Genomic DNA, 18946 nt, shown 5'->3' with positions numbered 1-18946 from the left:
ATTGGTCAGAGACACCCAGAGATGCTTGGGATCCTTATCCCTACAAAGTGGGAAGGCATGCGCTCCTGGCAAACAGCCAGATACTCAGTCCTTGGGGTTTTCATCGGGAAGACAATGCCTTAGCACACACACCCCCACACCGCCCCCCCATCTTTAAGGAAAGCAGCCAACACAAGAAGTAACTCTGAAAGTGTCATTCAAGACAGGTTCTCTGAGATGTTTCTCTGTGAATGTCTGGAAGGTGTCTCTGTCACACGCTGAGAAGAGTCGTACACATGCACCACCTAGTTACTACAGACCAGGGGGCTGTATGTGGGCACCGTGTGCAACATCAAAAAACTGGAAGCAGAGCAATAATGCCAGCTCTAGAAATGTTAGAGCCTCTCCAATATCAGGGATGTTCCCTATAACTTGTCATTCACAGTTTCAGATTTCACCATTTTTCCTGAGGGCTCTGGCGTTTTCCAGATGCTGAGTTGGGCGTGGACCTTTGAAAGCCCAGTGGCACTTGGCCTCCCTAATTTATCTTCCACGTTTTTCACAATGACCCTGACTCCTGTGTTGTGCAAAACACTTTCTGCATGTGCCCGAAGCCCAAGCTGAAGGGGCTTGGCAGAGTGACCTGCAGTATGTGGGCTGGTGAATTGATGCCTCAGAAGCCCAGAGCCGCAGACCCGCATGGTGCTCAGCCCCACTGCTCACCATGCCCTGCACCGGCCATCATCAGGGTGCAATTCACCCGTTGCGTGGTAAAAGCTCACACATGCCTGATGCCCTGTTTTAAAGACTTAAATTGAGTGTTTGTGGCTTGTGGAACTCCTGAATCTGCCAGCTGTGGCTACTTTAATCCATAGTAAGGCAGTTTTGCTCTTGACTACTGCCTCATTCACTGCCCAAGTCAGCTTTATTCTTCATTCAGCATTTTAAAAGATGAAAATTGTAACTGCAGTGGGAGCGAGCCTGGTGCTTTTTGCCTTAGAAGATGAGAGAATTCTGCCATTAGATGCATCATACGAACTGGGTGACTTCTGAAGAGAAGTTTAATCAGCCTCCAATAACTATCATCCCATGTGGTTAATGACGAGTTGTGTATAATTAGATTTTAAGACTACAAAAGCAAAGTGTATGCTTCTAATTGCCTGACCAGGCAGAGCAGCTCTGGTCAGTTATGTGAAATCCTGGACGATACCAAGCAGAGCTGACATTAAGAGGAAACACAAATGTTCACACCTTCTTGTCTGAACGCCTGAAGGTGCATGTGATATTAAGTTTGCAAAATATGACCGGCTCTTGGTTCCCGAACTGAGACATCTTTATCTTCCCTGGTTCTAAAGAAGAATCTGGCTGCTAGGTTGAGGTGTCTGTCCACAGGTGAAAATAAGTGCTGCAGTTGTTTTCCTATGCAGAAAAAATAACTTTTTTTTCATATAATACTAAAATGGCTTGTGATATTCTGTGTTCTTTAGACTAACACTGATATGCCAGAGAGATCAAAGCACTGCAGTATATTTTATCAACTTGCCTGCATTCTGAATCTATGAAATTGTATTTTCTCTTGTTCTTATTCAATTTATGATTTATTTTTCTCCCAGTATAAATCAGTTTCTGTTCTATGGATTCATGGCAGGTATTCCATCTTGTTTTCTCAATATGCTATGTCTAGAACAAATATCTAGTCAGTCATGGACAAATAAAATATTAATCATACGTGTTTGAAGGTATGTTGCTATAGCAATTCCTTTCGTGCTAGGAAAAATCAGCATATAGCAGGCCAAGGATATGAGAACAGTAGGAATTACAAAGCTATAACGGCACTATTAACACATTACTGCATTGTAATGATATTATTTCCTAACTATTTGAGTCCCCAGCTGGCTAATTTTCAAGATAGAATTCTTCAGCAGGGATTTCATAAATGACTCCAACACAAAAGACACTTGCAATATGAAGAAGACATTAAGCAATCTGAAGAAAACATTTTTAAAAAGAAAGCAGACAAATGTGCAAAATATCTTCTGTTCATGACTTCCAGATCCCCTCTCTTCCCTATTCCAATGGGATCTACCCTGAGGGGCTGCATATGACAGGGCTGAACGGAGGAGATTAGCAAGACCCAGCTTAAAAAGAAATGCTGTGAGTTTAGCATGGAAAGCTGCAGAGCAGGAAAGCTGGGAGAGCTAGCAGAAGAAGATATGGAAATGTAATTTCATCTTGTATTACGGATCTAACTGGGAAATTTTAAAATCAAAGCAGAAAAGACATTGCGTCCGAGAGGACTGTAATTATCTGGGGGAGAAAAGAAGCTGTAAGTTATGGTCCAGTTCATATCTGAAAAAAGAATGCAATGGTAAATTGACCTGATTGGGAATATGGGCTGAAGCATAGCGTGAAAGAGGAGCTAGTCAGACATGGATAAACTTCGCCTGCATTAAGGCTGCTAATCCTCTGGGTGTATTACTATTGCCTTCCTGGGGGGAAGGTAGGTCAGCTTCAAGTAATCCCACTTTTAGCATTTAACTCTTCCAGTTTGATGCTTTTCTAATGTAGATGTTTGCATTATGTCGCGAAACGTCATGACTTGCCTAGAACGGATCTTGCCTTGCTGTGCTCTGTGCTTTAAATATTAAAGTTTTGAGGCCAAACTACCTTAATTTCACTTTTCCAATACATTCTTTAAAGCTAAGGAAACAAAGATCCTGCAAAGGAACAAACACTGTGGTAGGCCTTTGGATTTGTTGCATTGATTTAGTGTCTGGATGAACCAGAAAAAACATTTATATCTGAATAGATGGGATCAAACAGCAAAGATCAGAGGGAGCTAGCTATGCATCATGCACATCCCTTCTTTTTAATTAAAGACAAACACAAGCCTTCAAGAAAAAGAAGCAGCAGTTGAAATAGGTATTAAGTTTAATAACAAACAACCTTTGCAGAGATGGATCATTTTCTCACTGTTTTGTTATACAGCAAAGTGACAGTAAAAAGCAAGAAAAGGAAACCCAGGAGAATTTAACCTGTTAAAGGAAAAAGAAAGCAGAAAGAGCCTACTTTTGTTGAACACGCTTTCCAAAGCGTGAAAGACGGTTTTTAAAAGGAGGGGCAGAAGGAAGCAGATAGATGGAAAAAAGAAAAATAAAAAAGAAAAATAAAAAAGAGTTTAAGAGGACATACTTCCTATTTTGCTCTCCTTGGGAAGTGTGTGAAAAGAAGCTAAACAGGCTGCTTAATTTAAACTGTGACGGCAAGAAGTACATCAGGAAAATAGAGATACCTGGACATTTGGAAAGGAACAGCTGTGCTTCACCACTGAATCCTTCTGGTAAGCTGCGCCCAGATTTCACTTGCCAGTTACCTAAGAGCCAAAATCCAAATACCTGAAAAAAATTTAGAGCTATCAGCAGCATCTAGCAGTGATATAGCATGAGACCAGGCTGCAGTGCAGAACAAAACTTTTCGGTGTTGTATAGTGCCAAGCTTGTGGCAAGAAACTGTGATACCACAAATGTGTGGCCTTTCTGTAAAGGAAAACCTCTCAGCACCCAGAAAGTATTGGTTACACAAAAAAGGTTGGAAGTGCCAAGCATAATTATGAATAAAGTGGTTGATATTAAGAATTGGAATTTTGCAAGGGGTCCTGGCTGGTGAAACATCTGTGATCAGGGTCTGCACCACTGGGGAGGTGAGTGTGCACAGCACACGTACATTCATGTAAAAACAATAGGGTTGGCTGCATTAGGAGTCTCATTACTGCTGCATACATACATATATTATTACTGTTTATATATATATATATGAATAGTGACTGCGGTGCCTATAAGTACAACCTACACACACACACGTATACATATATATAGTCATTAGATCTGAGCTGAGATTTTCTGATGATATCTTCCCAACGACTTTTCCCAAAACTTTGGAAAATATTAATATTTTCCAAATTTAAAAATGTTAGGTACCTAGATGAATCTTGTATAGAAAGCAGAACCTGTGCAAGAGGCTATTCCTACCTCTCTCTCAGTTATCCTACCTCTCTCTCCAAGTCGGTTCCAAATGTCTTGAGAATACAACTTTTCCATTTTTATTAGAGGGCCATTTCCATTCCTTGGGAAACTGATTTTTACTGATCTCCTGAATGCTCCTTTAAATCAGGGTTCTGCTACTGCACCTAACCTAATGCTGCATCCTTTTGAAGGGATACGCAGACACAGACAGGACACAGGGTGAAAATGCAAAGCACTGGGGAAGGCGTCCAGCCCAAGCACACATCTACTGCACCGTCATTGCTTTGTTGGGTGTCTGGTCTCCAGTGAGTTACGCTGGACCCGATGGACCAGCTGTCTATTGACATTGCCCCTTCAAAGGCTCCGCTCTTTAGGAGCCCTTTGGAACTAATGAACAGAAAAATCTGGTTCCACTGCAAGCCTGGAGAATTTTGCCACTGACTTCACTAAAGCCAGGATTTCACCTTCTATGTTTGTTCAAGAAAGAACTGGGCCCTTTAACTGTGATACACCCATTCTGTCACTGCCCCTCCCCCCTTCCCGCGGCTGTGGTTGCCCACAAATGCCCGCGCTCAGTGCCAGGCACAGCGGATGCTCTTTATTTATCCCAGCTCAGCTGTGTGCTAAGTGAGATGGGCCAGCCTGTCTCATCGCAAATGGCCTTTTAATGAACTAGTCAAGATTTAAATTGTCCAAGAACCTGGGAAAAAAAGCATTTTAAATTTAAGATCCTTTTAGGCAATTGAAACCTGACATATTGCCATTGAAAACAGGCCAGGGGAAAAGCAATTCCACCTCGAGATTCACCACTTACAGGGAGGGATAATGGCATTTCAGGCACCCCAGGTACTGCAGCCCTCAGAGGGTGCGCGGATGTCAGCTTTGCCAACTGATCCTGCCTGTGCGGCATCCCGAGTCGATCCTCCAGGCAGGAGAGAGTGCTTGGTCACCAAACTGGATTACTCTATTCTGGGCCGGTGCCAATTCAAAACGTGGGGGCTGAGGTGAGTGAGAGAGAAAGCAAGGGGGAAGATTTCCACAGCTGAAGGGATTTGTTTCACTGGACTAAATACTTTTATTTCTGCTTTTGTTCTGTTACATTTTTTTTTAGATGTGATCTGAATTATTTCTATTTGAAAACAAATCCAGTTGAATATCTTAATATTCTATATATGCAGTGTTTGCAAACTAACAAGTAATCTGCCATTCAGAATTTGCTAAATATCCTATCAAGAATGTACTTAAGAAAAAAAAAAATATTGCTGAGCTGCATTGCTCTGCAGTAATGGAAAATTTCCATGGCCTTTCCACTTACCTCTTGCATGGCACCAAAAGGCTGAAGCATTAAATAATTACTTATATCATACTGAAAAACTACATGATGAGGCCCTGAAAAAACATCTTTGTGAAAAATTCCTTGCTCATTAAAAAAGTCGTAAAGTCAACACCTAGCCACAAATATATCGCTCGTGTGCTTGAACCTGGGGTGCCATGTCAGGGGCAGGATTGCTGCGCACCCAGGGGAGCCAGGCTGCTCCTGCCCCCCGGCGCTTACATCTCAGCATCCTTACGCTAGAGATTACAATTGGGTGTGTTTTTCAGCTTAGGTCTATCTGCCTGTTACTGATGTTCGCAGTTTTGATAAGCCTAAGCAAAGCATATGTTGGATGCTTAGTTCCGTATGGATGTGTGGGAGGATCAGCACCATCCCTGAGTTCTTTGCTTTGCACATGATCTGGCTGCACAGGTTGGGCTGGCCGCATCGCAAAAATCTCACAGGCAGCTCAGGAGTGAAGGGCTGGAAACAACCACCTGGTTTGCTGGAGCACTGGACCGGAGGAGCTGCAAAAGGCTGGCACCGGCTGCCAGGATGCTGGGGCGGCTGTTCTGTCAAAGCTCGTGAAGGCTCAGAAGGGAGACCTGGTCTTCATCACACCCACTGCTGTTGCCTCTGAGAGCTTGCAATCTATTCACCTTATCCTTTACAACTAAATCTACACGTGTAGTTGAGATTAGTTAATGGAAAAATGTGGAGTGCTGTGTTTTAGCCAAAGCAGCAGCCTTCGGGAGGCAAGGCAGCTCTGCTCTGGTGTCCTCTGCAGGAACAGCGCTCAGCTGGCCAGTGCCACGAGTCCCCTGAAACTCATCTCCCTCCACAGCCACCCCCTAACACTGCCCAGGGCGGCAGGTTAAAACACCCAGGGGAATTAAATTCTTAACTTCTCCATTATTTTTTCAGAAAAATGCAGTTATTTGTGGCATACTGACAGGCACAGCTGTCCGACAGTGGAAGACGCATGAAGCTGGCTTGTGAAAGGGTCAGTGAGGAGGGTGGGAGGCCGGTGGGACTGGAGCAGTGATGCTGGTGGCTTGTTGTGGCTCATAGCGCCTGTTCATATGGAGAATTGTTTGCCTCCAGGTGATTACACAAACACTTGTTTTTATCTGCCTTTACTTCTTATTCTGTGTCTTTTGTGGAACTCTGTTAAATGTCCTTTTCACACAGCACTAGCTCTCGTGCATGACAGTCCTTCTGTGCACCAAGTGACCTTCGAGAGCTGGAAAGAGCAGCCACCTGAAATAATGAAAAGGGTTTAAATCATTAGTCAGCCTTGTTATGCTGTCTTGTGTTTGGGCCAGTAGCGTAAACTCACCTCACTGTTTTTGAAGCTTTTCTTACAGAATGCTAGAAAATGACTTTGTTTTAAAAGCAACCATCATTTGCATGCTATCCTCTGAGCCTTGAGCTTTGAAAAATAGCAGTGTCACAGAATCACAGCAAATGGGGAGATGTGGAGACCTCTACATGGTTTAATATTAATTTCTGCACTACATAGTTTTATTTATTAAATTTTCTCTCTCTAATGAATTTTCTATTCCTTTCCATGCACTGAAGTATTTATAAATCTAGAAAGCCTAATGCTGTATTTCACCTTGGTGTTATGCTTCTTTGCTATTAGTACAGAAATGGAGGATCTGAAATTGGTCAGAATAGCTAGATATTGCCTTTATATGTTTTCACCCAGGCCACAAAAGCAAACTGCTGACCTTCAGTGCCACTTTGACTAAGGACCCCTATTCCCAAAAGCCATTTCTCCATTTTTTAAGCTTGTACATATTTGTGGCTCTAAATTTTGACATTTATAAATGTATGAAGGATATTTTGTCTAGGTTGTTTCATTCCTAATCTGGATATCCATGTCCTTAGAAAGTTTGAAAGCTAAATAATTAAAATATAGTAATGGATCTAAAACACTGACCAGAGTTTTTAGGTACAATTATCAGAAATAAACTGGTTTCTAGTGGAAGATTCCTCGGATTTTCTGTTGCTGTTATAATTTGTACTCCCATGTAATATTTGGAGGCAAGTCTCATGGCTTTGAGACTGACTTATTCCAAATAGCAATGACAAGGTTTTATGGATCTGAAAACAAGTCAGTTTGAATTGAGTTAAATTTGCAGTGATGCCAGCACTCGGTCTCTGAATGTTAACTCATGGGGAACAATGAACTTGTCTTATTGCACTTCAAAATTAAATAATTAAAAACAATCCTCCACCCCACCCCCACCCCCCACCCCCCATTTCTTTACGGTTAATAATTATAATAACATACTCAGATGCAGGCAGTGTTATTATCTGATAATGCCTGAAATTTGAAATGGGCCTATTAGCCACCCGAGGCGAAACATAATTGCCCAGTTTTTGTGCACTATCAGATGGCAGATGATGTTGCTGAATGTTATTACTTAAGTATTTCAATTTTTCATATGGTGGAGAAATTAAATTTCAACTGTGTACTGCAGCAAAACACTCCGGTTTGAGGGGTGCTCTATTTGTGAAATGTTGTGATTCTGGTACTCTTACCCCTATGGCCTTTGGTGAAATTGTGCTTTGACAGTTTAATTAAAGCTGAAGAATATTTTTGCTGAGAACTCTAAGACAGTAGATATTGTAGTGCGTATTTGCACTCCCAAATAGCAATAACCCTGTGTCAGCTTTCCTAAGCGTGAGGCTTGCATCTGTCTCATGGCTGGACTCTTCGCTCATTGATGTAGAGACATTACACACGTCTAGTGTTAGCCACCTCAAGTGAAATCCTCCCTGGAGTGGTGGAAGCCAAGAAATTTGCTGGAGCAAGGACTTTTCCTTGTCTGTGCTCCAGAGTGTGCACGGTCTCATGCAGGAGGACGAGCGGGTTCACTCCTTTTCACCCATTGCTACTGAGAAAAAAATGCATACGTTCATTAATTACTAAATCCTGAGGCGGCAGACACCAGCCGCCTGACCTTCAGCTCAGAGATGGCTGAACTGCCATGGGCTAAAGGGTGCTTCATTTTACTAATGGGGGAATATTTTTATTTATTTTTCTTTTAGCTTTTTCCATTTCTTCAGGAGAAATCTATTTTGTCCAAGTTTGAGTTCTTCTTCATGCAACATGATTTAAATGCTCAAATGCAATTCTCAGCTCTGGCTGCTATTTTATTTCCCCCCCCCCCCCCCCCCCCCCCCCCCCCCGAGCAGGTTTGCATAGATCTGATTTAAAGCTCTGGAGACCTCAGAAGATGGGAAACCAGCTCATGGCTCCATAGCTGGGAGGTGTTGTGGGACTGTGGGAATAAAAGCCAGTGAGACTGTGAGACTAATAAATCCTGCTGGTGTGGCTCAGAATGGAAGTCACTTGCAAAAAACAGGGGTGCAGCTTGAATAACTCTGTGCTACCCCAAAACCTTTGGGACTTCCTCCCAGTGGAAGAAGTCTGTTAATACTGGCTAGGCAGAGTAGATTTGGGGGCTTAATATATCAGCCTCACCTACAACAGCAAGGAGAAACTGTGCTTTCCAATAATCAGAACGTACATGTACTTAGCATCCTTGTGCTGCTGCCTAAGGCAGGCATGACACAGTAGTTACTCCAATCTGTTGTAAGAATGCTGTGCTTTCGTAGTACAGCTGAGAGTTACGCTCTTTAGAGAACTGACTTTTTAAGAATTTTCTGTCTTTTAACTAAGGTTATGGTCAGTTCATCCATGTAAACCTGCCAGATGCTGCGATTCCCTCTACAACATCCCAGTTACATGATACTCACTCACAAGTGAAGGGCTGATTGTTGAGTGGGGTAGAGTCTCCTGCAAAATTAACTCTGCCTGCAGCTCCTCTGCCTTTCCCTTCCCTTGAAAGGAAAAAAAAAACCACCATAATCACCCCAAAAAGATGCTTGAATTTATTTCTTTTGGAGAAACTCATATTATAATGCTCAATTTTTGTCTAAAAATGCTAATTGAGGAAAATATTGCTGAATATGAAAATATTTCGGTTTCTTCCCCCTTCCCAGATGCTTTGGTGAACTGTTCTTCATCCAGATAGGTGCATTAGTAGTAATTAGTGAATTTGCTTATGAATCTTATGAATCCATGAATCAAGGGTTCGAATAAACCAGTGATCTTTAGCACCAGTTAACAGAGAAAGCCCGATGCTGACCTAAAATGGTGTTTGTTTAATGCCAAGCTGCAGGACGTGGCAAGCCTGGCTGCACTTCAGGCGAGCTCAGTGGAGGAGGGCAGGAAGGCCAGCATCCTTCGGGCTCCCGGGAAGGCCAGCATCCTTCGGGCTCCATGAGCGCTGCTCGGGGCGGAGGCGAGGCTTGTGCCAGGGAGCTCAGCGCAGGAACGGCAATGGCCAAAGGCAGCCTGGAAACAAAGAGGAACACCCTGGCTCTGATTTGGTTGTTGGTTTTTTTGGGGGGGTTTTTGGGTTTTTTTTTTGGGGGGGGAGGTTGGTTTGGTTTTTGTGGGTTTTTTTTTTCCACTCAGTGAAACCATGATTAGGAAATCCTGAGAAGAGGGGTTCAAAAGCAGCCAATAGAGCATTAGGATGAACGGCAGAGCGGGGAGAACCAACTTATCTTTTCACCTTTCCTCTGTGGCAACAGCTGATGTACTGAGCCCTTGACTGACACCCAGCCGTAAGTGAGGAAGCAGAAGAGAGTTGCGTTACTGATTCAGTGCGCTGAAAGGTCTTCCTTTTGCTGTTGGGATGTGTGTACAGCATATGCATAAGACTGTGAGCAAAATGCTTCCCCCCCCCCCCCCCCCCCCCCAAGAATTCCTCAAAGAGCATCCTTCAGCTAGAAGAGAGTGTTTTCTTTCTGATGTGGGGAGAAAAATTACTACGTTTCTGCATAATGGAATTATACTCACAAGCTCTTTTAAAATGGGGAAGACTTACATTTGGAAGGGTGGGGGTAGGATATGGAGGAAGACAGAACCCCACTATATTTTGTTGCTTTTTAGCGTTAATGCACTCGAGTTGAAACTCCATTGAATTACGCAGGATAAGATGAATTTTGGATCTGAACCAAGTTTCCAGTTTTAAGAACAAAATGCAATGTCTCTAGCAGGTCATAAGCAAATACAGTCTTTCCTTTTTCCTTTGTAATTCTTTGTCCCATACTTGGGATGAGTTTTGGTGACCTGAGCAGGTAAAGTGCATGCTTGATGATGTTTTTGTCTATAAAACTCTGGATTTTGGGAAAATAAGTATAGCAGTCTCCAGTTCCTGTAAACACAAAGATGCCCCCCCCCCAAATACAGGGCACACAAGAGAGAAGGAGCTTTATTTGCCTTTCAGCTCACTGGGACTCAGTGTAATGCTGGGAAAAATCCTGCTCTGAGGTCCTAACTCTTCTCTCAGGGCATCAATAGAAATACAAAGAGCTTCACTCAATTCTTTCAGGAGATGTAGACAGCAGCCTGGATACTGAGTGTGACAGGTCTGCAAAGTTCCCAGCTCCTGCTGGCCTCCTTCCCCTGGACCTTTTCCTAGTCCCTGCAAAATGGGGAAGAGCAGAACTGCCGGGGGTCAGGCTCCCCTCACCTCAAAAGCAGAGCTTTGGAAATGGAAGAGCAGACTAACTTACAAGCTGCGAACAGATGAATAGTTAGTAACTCAAATTCATTTTTAATATTCATCTCCCAATTGTTTTGGAGAGGGGGTTAACAAGACTGCTCAAAAATTCTGTCTGAATGCAGCGTCACCGACTGTGCTTGGGCAAAGCTGCTGCCAAGCCTGCCAGCAGCCCTTCGCAGTGCATCAAGCCCCCCGAGTGGCACGGCTTCCTCTCGGCAAGGGCGTCTGATAGTCCACAGACTTCAGTGCCAGAACTGGAAAACAGTAAAATAAATGATAAGCTATAAAGCAAAAAGCAAAATATAACAAAAAAAAAAAAAAAAAAGAAAAAAGAAAAAGAAAGAAAAAGAAAAAATGTATTCATTGTAATTGAGTCAGCTTGTTGAGGGACATAAAAATCTAATCAATTGTTTTTGCATAACAATCAGTTGTCATGTTGGGCTCTAATTGACCAGCCAGATGGAGCCTCGTGGCTGTAGACTGTAGCAGTAGTATTCCTGGGACACACAAAACCACATGAGGCGACGAACATTAGGTTCATCTTTCTATTAACGTGTAAGGAGAGCTCTGCTTAACAGGCAAACCCAGATTTCCCAAACCAAACATATTCAGCTCCATGTGCTTCTCTCCCGCACATAGCAGAGAGAAACCTTTCTTTTAATGGGTCCTCTCTGGGCTTACAGGCATTGCCGAGTGCTCTGAAGCTGGGGCACGGGTGGCTACCAAATGCCCAGGCGATGTGAAGGATCTACAGGAACTTAATTTCCTTCCTAGTATTTTTGTATGTGCTCCATATGCGTGGCACGTTTAAAAGGACACTGACAAGACATTTTTCATAAACATTCTGTTCCTTAATGTTTATATAAAGCTTCTTGGGAAAACTGAAACTGAAATCCATTTCTTGAGTGAATTGGGTTTCTCCTCCATCTGGGTACTTTGGTTTACTTGGCTGTGGGCTTTCTATTAACAGCAGAAACAAGTGATACTGAGGAACCGAGAGTATTGAACGATTTATCCCTAAAATTAACAATACTGGGTACAGGGTATTACTTGTGTTTTATGCAAAAAAAAGCAAGTCCCATTTTGGGTCTACAACGCTTGGCAGCATTCTGCCAAAGAGGATATTGAATCAAATATAGTTAAGAAATAAATACGACCAATCAAACCCTTTTGGCCTAAATACAAATGGGGTTTCCTTCCCTCTCTGTGCTCCCCAGCATCTTCCCAGTCCAATAAACTTCATTGCCTTGGGAAAGGGATCAGCAGAGCCACGGCAACACCTCGTTTTATTTAAATATATCTGCTTGTTGACAGGTGGGCAAGTAGGCAACAGTTTTGACTCAGAGATCTGGGAAAGGAATTGAACTTGCTGATTCTGTTTCTTGCATTCAATAATAACTAAAGCAGTAATAATAACTCCCCTGTGATTTAGTGGCCCCTCTCTTCAATGGAGGAGAACTCCTAAGGGCAGCTACCACTGCTGCGCTGTGTGAGTTTAGCATGATGCCCATGGGGATGTGGTGCTCAGTCGTGACTTTGCAGTGACCGTGTGCCTTGCACACCTGCCATGGGCACCCACCATTCCCCTGAAGCTCTGCTCAGCCTGCCACATCAACCCTTCACGGGTAGGTGTCAACCTTTGCTTTGTTTTATTGAATTACTTGGCTGCAATTAAGATCTATTATCTTCATTGTGAAAGCTTTTTTTTTTTGCATTCTCCCTCTCAGGTAGCCTTTGGATGACACTTCTTGCTGCTTTTGACTTATTTTCACAGTTCTTTCTCATTTATTTTCCCTTTTGTCATCTTCTATTCTGACTCCTAGTTTCATGGATGTGCAGAATACTTCTTAACAGCTGTCATATTCCTTCTCCTCTCCCCTCCTACTTCTCGTAGCTGAAGATCCCAGCTACAAATACCTTTTTTTTTAGGCTACAGTGATATGCTCCGGGGACTACACAACAGGTAGTAAGGATTAGTCCATGAGTTGCTTTCATTGCTATAAACCAGTATTTGATAACCACTTGAAAACCTGAAGTTATTCTGAAGATTCCTCACTTTCCAGAAACGACCTTCATGTCACTTCTTGGAAATTTCTCTACATTCCCTTTCACTGCAATTTGAACAGTTATAATTCTGTCTGATCCACCTTCAGGCTTCCTGCTAGAAGCATGCTAAAAAAGGATTCATTTGAATTGTTTTCTATTTTATATATATCACTGTATTGAAGTACCATATATATTACTATTTTCTAGTAACTATAATACTAAATTAAAACAATGCATTGATAACAGCAAGTAATACTTAGCACATTTTCAATTAATAGCCTGTGTGAAAATGGATTCATTGTCAAAGAGATGGAACCTTATTATTATCTAGTCATTTCTTAATGATTGAGCTAAAATGAATGAGTCAGTGCTTTGTTCCTCTGAGAAATCATCAAAAAAGATTTCCTCACATCTCAACTAAGGAATTCAAACCTTCCACATACCTGCAGGAAGGCTGCCTCTTTTTCAGGATTTCTTTCCCCATATGTACTTCTGAAACAGCTGAAAAACTCTCTTTCCTTCTACCCTGAGCAAGCGTACTTAGGCACAGGTGCCAGAAATCCACCAGTCCTTTGTCATTTGTTTTGGGTTTTTTTTTGTCTTGGCCAAAACTTCGCAAATGTGAGATGCTACAGTTTGGGTAAAGTGCACACAGTGATTATGAGAGAAAAAAAAATACTTTCTTTTAGAGTGCTGGTGAATGGTTTCATTAATATTAAAATGCTCACAAAGATTTACTTTTTTCTTCTGAGCTGGGACAGCCCTTCAAAGTAAAAATGCTGGTCCACTGCTATTATGCTGTCATGTTAAAAAAAAAGAAAAAGAGTATTTTCCATTTTAACAACTTCTTGGCTTTTTACCTTACAATTATAGATTTATTATGGCTTTTAATCTCACTTTTTAATGTGCTTTTTATTGTTGAGGATGATAGACCTGAGGGGATTTTTAAACTTGAGTGGATTGTGTGTAAGCCTTTGGGAGTGACCCATGTGAGCACTGCTGGATGCTGCAGGTAAGCTTGCAATGCCCGGGGTGCAGCCTGTGTGTGGGTGTTGGTGGGACGTGTCAGGAGTGGCTCCAGCCAGCAGCCAGGGACAGAATGAGCCCAGGGTTCGCTCTGTGTTCTGGACCCTCCCTTGGCAGCAGGGTTCTGTTGGGTTTCTTGCTGAGACAGTGAGCAAAGGCACTGGTGAGTGATCCTCTTGCAGCAGCCTGCGATGCCTTGGCCACAGCTGTCACCGAAGGATCATTATGAGGCAAATTAGCTTCATTCTGCATGTCTGTCAGCACTTCAGTGTCTGTCTCTGAAGACACACAAACAGGAAACTCTGCTAACATTTTACCTCACCTTGGTCATGTCCAAGCGAGATGGTCCTACTGTGGCTATGTCTTTTTCATCCCAAGCACACCAGGGTGAGATGTTAGACTATGAGTAACCACCCTAGTGCTGTGCACGGAGAATCCAGTCTTCCTACAGTGAAGCCCCTGTAAGGGAGCCAGCCTCTCCCTGCCACGTCAGGCTGGAGAGGTGTCTGGTGTCCACATCTAGGTTCTTGGGGCTGTCCTTTGTCATACCTGCAAAAGAAGCAGTAATCCTGTCCTAACAATGTCTCTTTCTGAAGAAGTCTGAGGTCATGTGTCATGTGCCTGTCCCATGCTGCTATGTGGACTCTGGTCCCACAGCGACAGCCCTGGAGGATCTCAGGATTCATTAATTGTCTGCTGTAATGAGATATCAAACCTAGACTATGGGTCTACAGGTCTATGGGTCATGGGACTTGTTCTGGCGTACTGCAAACAGTTTCTTCAGGTGTGCAGATTGCAAAGTTTTGTCCATGGGCTTGAGAACCACTTTAAAATGTTGCTTTTATCGATATGTATTTGTTACATCAGTAAAAAACCCACAACATCCAAAGGTGCCTCAGTTTTTGGTGTTGCCGTGGCTTACAGAATGTCATAAAAATAAAGATTGTTGGTATGTACTGGGCCTTAGACCTCATATTCAACCTAATCAGCCTGGCTGAGCCTTGCAAGAACTTCTGAGAATCTCACCTCGCCAAGCTCAGTGTTGGCAGCTGGAGAGAACCGATAGAGAAGCACCAGTGAAGAAGGCTTCTCAGGCGACTGGGAAAGGTACATTCAAATGAATGTCTTGAGCTGGCTGGCTGGAGCCGGACATTTTCCACTGACATGATTTTTCCCAGGGGAAAAAAACCCAACAATTTTGTCAAAAAACTTTCTCATGGCAAAATTTGTATGTGCAGTTTCTCATTTCCTGGGTGACGGCCGCAGAGAGCAGGCAGGGGATCCTGCCCTGGAACGGAGGGAGGAAGCTGTATCTGTGGCCACCCAGCTGTGGGTCTGCGTCTGTCGGATTTAATACGTTTTGCTAGTCAGTAGTGGAAGAGGCAAACCTGAAACATCCAAATAATACACATGCCCAGATTGCAACGTAGACTCCTTGCCAGATGTCTGATAACAATCTCCCCAGTCCATTCGGTCCAATGCTTGAAGCATAAAACAAATTAAGCAAAACTTCCGTCTTCTGTCACTGAAGACCACAAACTGCATCTTGCCACTATCTGGAAATGGAAATTGTATGTGCCTGCGTGTGGCCTATCCCATCTTTATCAATTTCCTCTCTGTGGAGCTGCTTTTTTTGATTAGGTTTTCATTAAAAATCTACTGCAAAACACAGATTTAAACCAAAGGGAAAAACCTGTGTGTGGCATCGGCAGTTTTACTGCTTGAGGAAGAAGGACTTGTGGGCATGGATGCAGCTGAACTTCAGCTTCTGGGTGTTTCTAGGAACCCTGTTCCAGTGAAGCCCCCACCACATTGGTATTGTGATGCCTGCTGCTGTCTCCTTCAATGCGTTTTGAGAGTCCTCTATCCTTATCTGCTGCCTACTTGTCGTAGTTTAATGGTTTAACCTCAGTCATGGCTTTAGGATCTGGATTTATTTCATGAGCTGAAATTAAAAAAAAAAAAATAAAAATGAATATGCCCTTAGGTAGATCGGAAGTATTCACATCACTTTCCTTGTAATATCATCCTAAAATTACTTCATCCCTAGTGTAACTTTCCCAGAAACTATTTCTTACCTAAATGATCTACATTGCAACATATGCAGGTGTCGGTCAGGCAAAAAAAAAGAAAAGCAATAGCTATAGGTGAGTCCGTATTCCTAGAATATTCCAAATATAAAATTAATATTGTGCAACACGTACACACATACAAAGCAGTAAAAAAAGAACATTAAATTAGTGATTCAAATTCTGTTTCCAATTAAGTTGTTGTATACCCAGAGCAATTCCACAGATTGCTGCATTATTACTTTTGATTTATTCCAGTATAATTAAGGAAAACTTATGTCATCAACTCTGATGGAAGCCACAGTCAGAAAATTTAAACTAGAGAAATATAGTTTAAGGTAGTTTCTAACTGAATGAATTGCAGTATAATTCAGAAGCGGTGATTTAATACTAGTATCCTTTCATTGTCTTACATACCTTTGTATTCTAGGTCTGCATTTCAGTCACAAAACCCCCAAAGTACTAAGACTCAAACAAAAGTATTTTTAATTTTATTTTTGTATTATACACAATGTTTACCTGTCAATCATTCAACAGTTAAACTGGGGTAGCAGACCAGATTTCTAGCAGAACAGACTCAAAGCAGAATGCATAAATTATATCCCATTTAACTTGTTCAAAGTCCAAAATAATCACTTTCTGCTGCCTTTTCCTCATCCTCATCCTTTATTTTCCCGGTACATTTCTCAGTACACATTTTTTCTGTGAGTTATGCCTCCTTATGCCTTCTCAAATCATCATTTTGTTTGCTGTTTACCAAGTTGCACTTACCTATCCCTCATTCTGCTAACAACCCCCAAGGACTGCTGCAAACCTGCCAGGCTTATAAAAGTAAGCATCTTTTTGCCATTAATTCTTCATTGCCTATTTGAGGCGGTCAAGCCTTACTCCAAATTATTTCAAACACACTCTCACACTTGCTGAGGGATTATTAAACCCTCTGCCCTGCTGCAGGCAACTTTAGATGGCAGTATAAGCATGAGCTGGCATGAGATATTTTGGGTAGTCCCAGAACCTGCACTGTCACCGAGTCTGGCTGAGCATGAAGTGCTGCCTGCACCTCAGTCTCAGCAACCAAATTAAATGTTGCTGCCACTTAGTCGAGCACTGTGCATCCTGCTACAAAATCTAGTAATAAACTACCCCCCCCCCCCCAAATCTATAGTCCTGTATTCCATTTATTTTTATGCAGAGAAGAGGGGAGAAATGCCAAATTCCCAGAGAGAGACTGCTATTTCACTGCAGAAATAATTAGATGGATCTTTCTTGACTTCTGGACTACAGAGTAAAATTCTTCTTCTAGGTAATAGTGCCCTTTGTGCTGTTTTCAAGAGTCTGTGACTGATGTCTCCTTGCAAAGGCAAGCTTCCCTCTGTGATTAAATATTTATCACAGTGAAAGACCAGCAGAAGGACTAAGTGCCTCCAATTAACCATTGTGGAGGTTCATAAGGGACTACAGTACATGTATAAATATTTTAAAAGATCAGGTCAGAGCAATGTCCGTACCAGGCCATCTCCCTGTAGATCTGGGGGTGCTGTTTGTCGGAGGCAGGTGCACGTCTGCTTACCAACAAACAACCCCCCACTTTATTTGCTGTGCCTTAGCTATAGATCAGCCAGTAAATTATTGCATTAATCATGCACATGAAGAGCTCTGCTTTGCCTGGTGATTACGAAGGGCAAGCAAAACATAATTAAAGGTGCTGCAATCTGTTTTGTTTTTTGTTGGTCCTGGGTATTGTGTTTTGTTGGTTTTTTTTTTTTTTAAATTTTCCAGGGTTCACCCACAGGAAGTAAATTCATTTTTAATTCTCTGGACCAAGAGGTGTCTGAATTTATGAGGTTCTTAGCCTTACGGGAGCCCCTGGTGCCTGCTTTCATCGAAAAACAAAAGACAGGACATCTTGCCCCAGGTCTGCTCTCAGGAGTGGTTGGGGGGGGTGGAAGGGGTTGAATAGTGTTCTCCCAGGCTGGCTGCTGACCCAGGGCATGAGCCCGTGCTCCCAGGGGAAGGGTGCCTGGTCCTTGGCTTGTACCTGAGTGAAATGGATGATCAGTAACACCGGAGGGCTTTACAGTTCATGGTCACTCGCAGGTTTTTCCCATCTTTGTGAAGAACAATTCTAATTTGGGGTCCATCTAAAGCCTATAGTTGTGGAATTCATCTGGGCTTGCAGTCTTCTGTCTGCAGTTCTATCCTGGCCACATCTTGTTTGTGGTAGTAGAATGAGCTGTGAGGCAGGGGAAAAAAAAGAGAAAAAAAAGGAGAAAAAAAAAAAGACAAAAGCTGGAGCAGTAACTCTGTTGCAACAGATTTGGATGATCAGAATAATAATTTGTTTTATGCTGAACTGTGGTGATGTAAACAAATACTGTTCTGGAGGTGATCAGGAAACTAATTAATCAACAGTGTATCAAACATATGCCTGAAAATAAAGTATGAAACAAAGAGATTTTTATGCAGTCCTCTGAGATTTGGCAATATGTCTTTATAAGGTGTTACAAAAGCTTACAGCAGTTTAAGGTGTGTGTGAAACAGATTCATTGCTACTAAGACTGGAGCAACGACAGGAATACATTTCAGGAGAGGGTTATACATTGCCAGGGGTTGAATGCTTTTCCTTTAATAATAACAACTCTATTTTCAGTTTCTCCATCCTAGTCATACAGCCATGAGTTTAATTCAAGCTTAGACTCCATATACAGGACCTCTCCAGGCAGGCTTGTGTTTTGGGGTACATCACAAACTTGGAGCAGTACAGGCTCCCCATAGCTATGGCAAAGCCTGAATTAACCCCACTTCAAAGCCCCAGTGGGACCTGCAGGATGCTGTGGAAAGCTCCCTGGGGGTACCCTGCCCTGTGGGAGCCAGACCCACCAGGAGAGGAGCTAAGCT

Source organism: Falco punctatus (genome assembly GCF_963210335.1).
Source record: "Falco punctatus genome assembly, chromosome: 3".
NCBI lineage: Eukaryota > Metazoa > Chordata > Aves > Falconiformes > Falconidae > Falco > Falco punctatus.
This window is presented reverse-complemented; position numbering follows the sequence as displayed.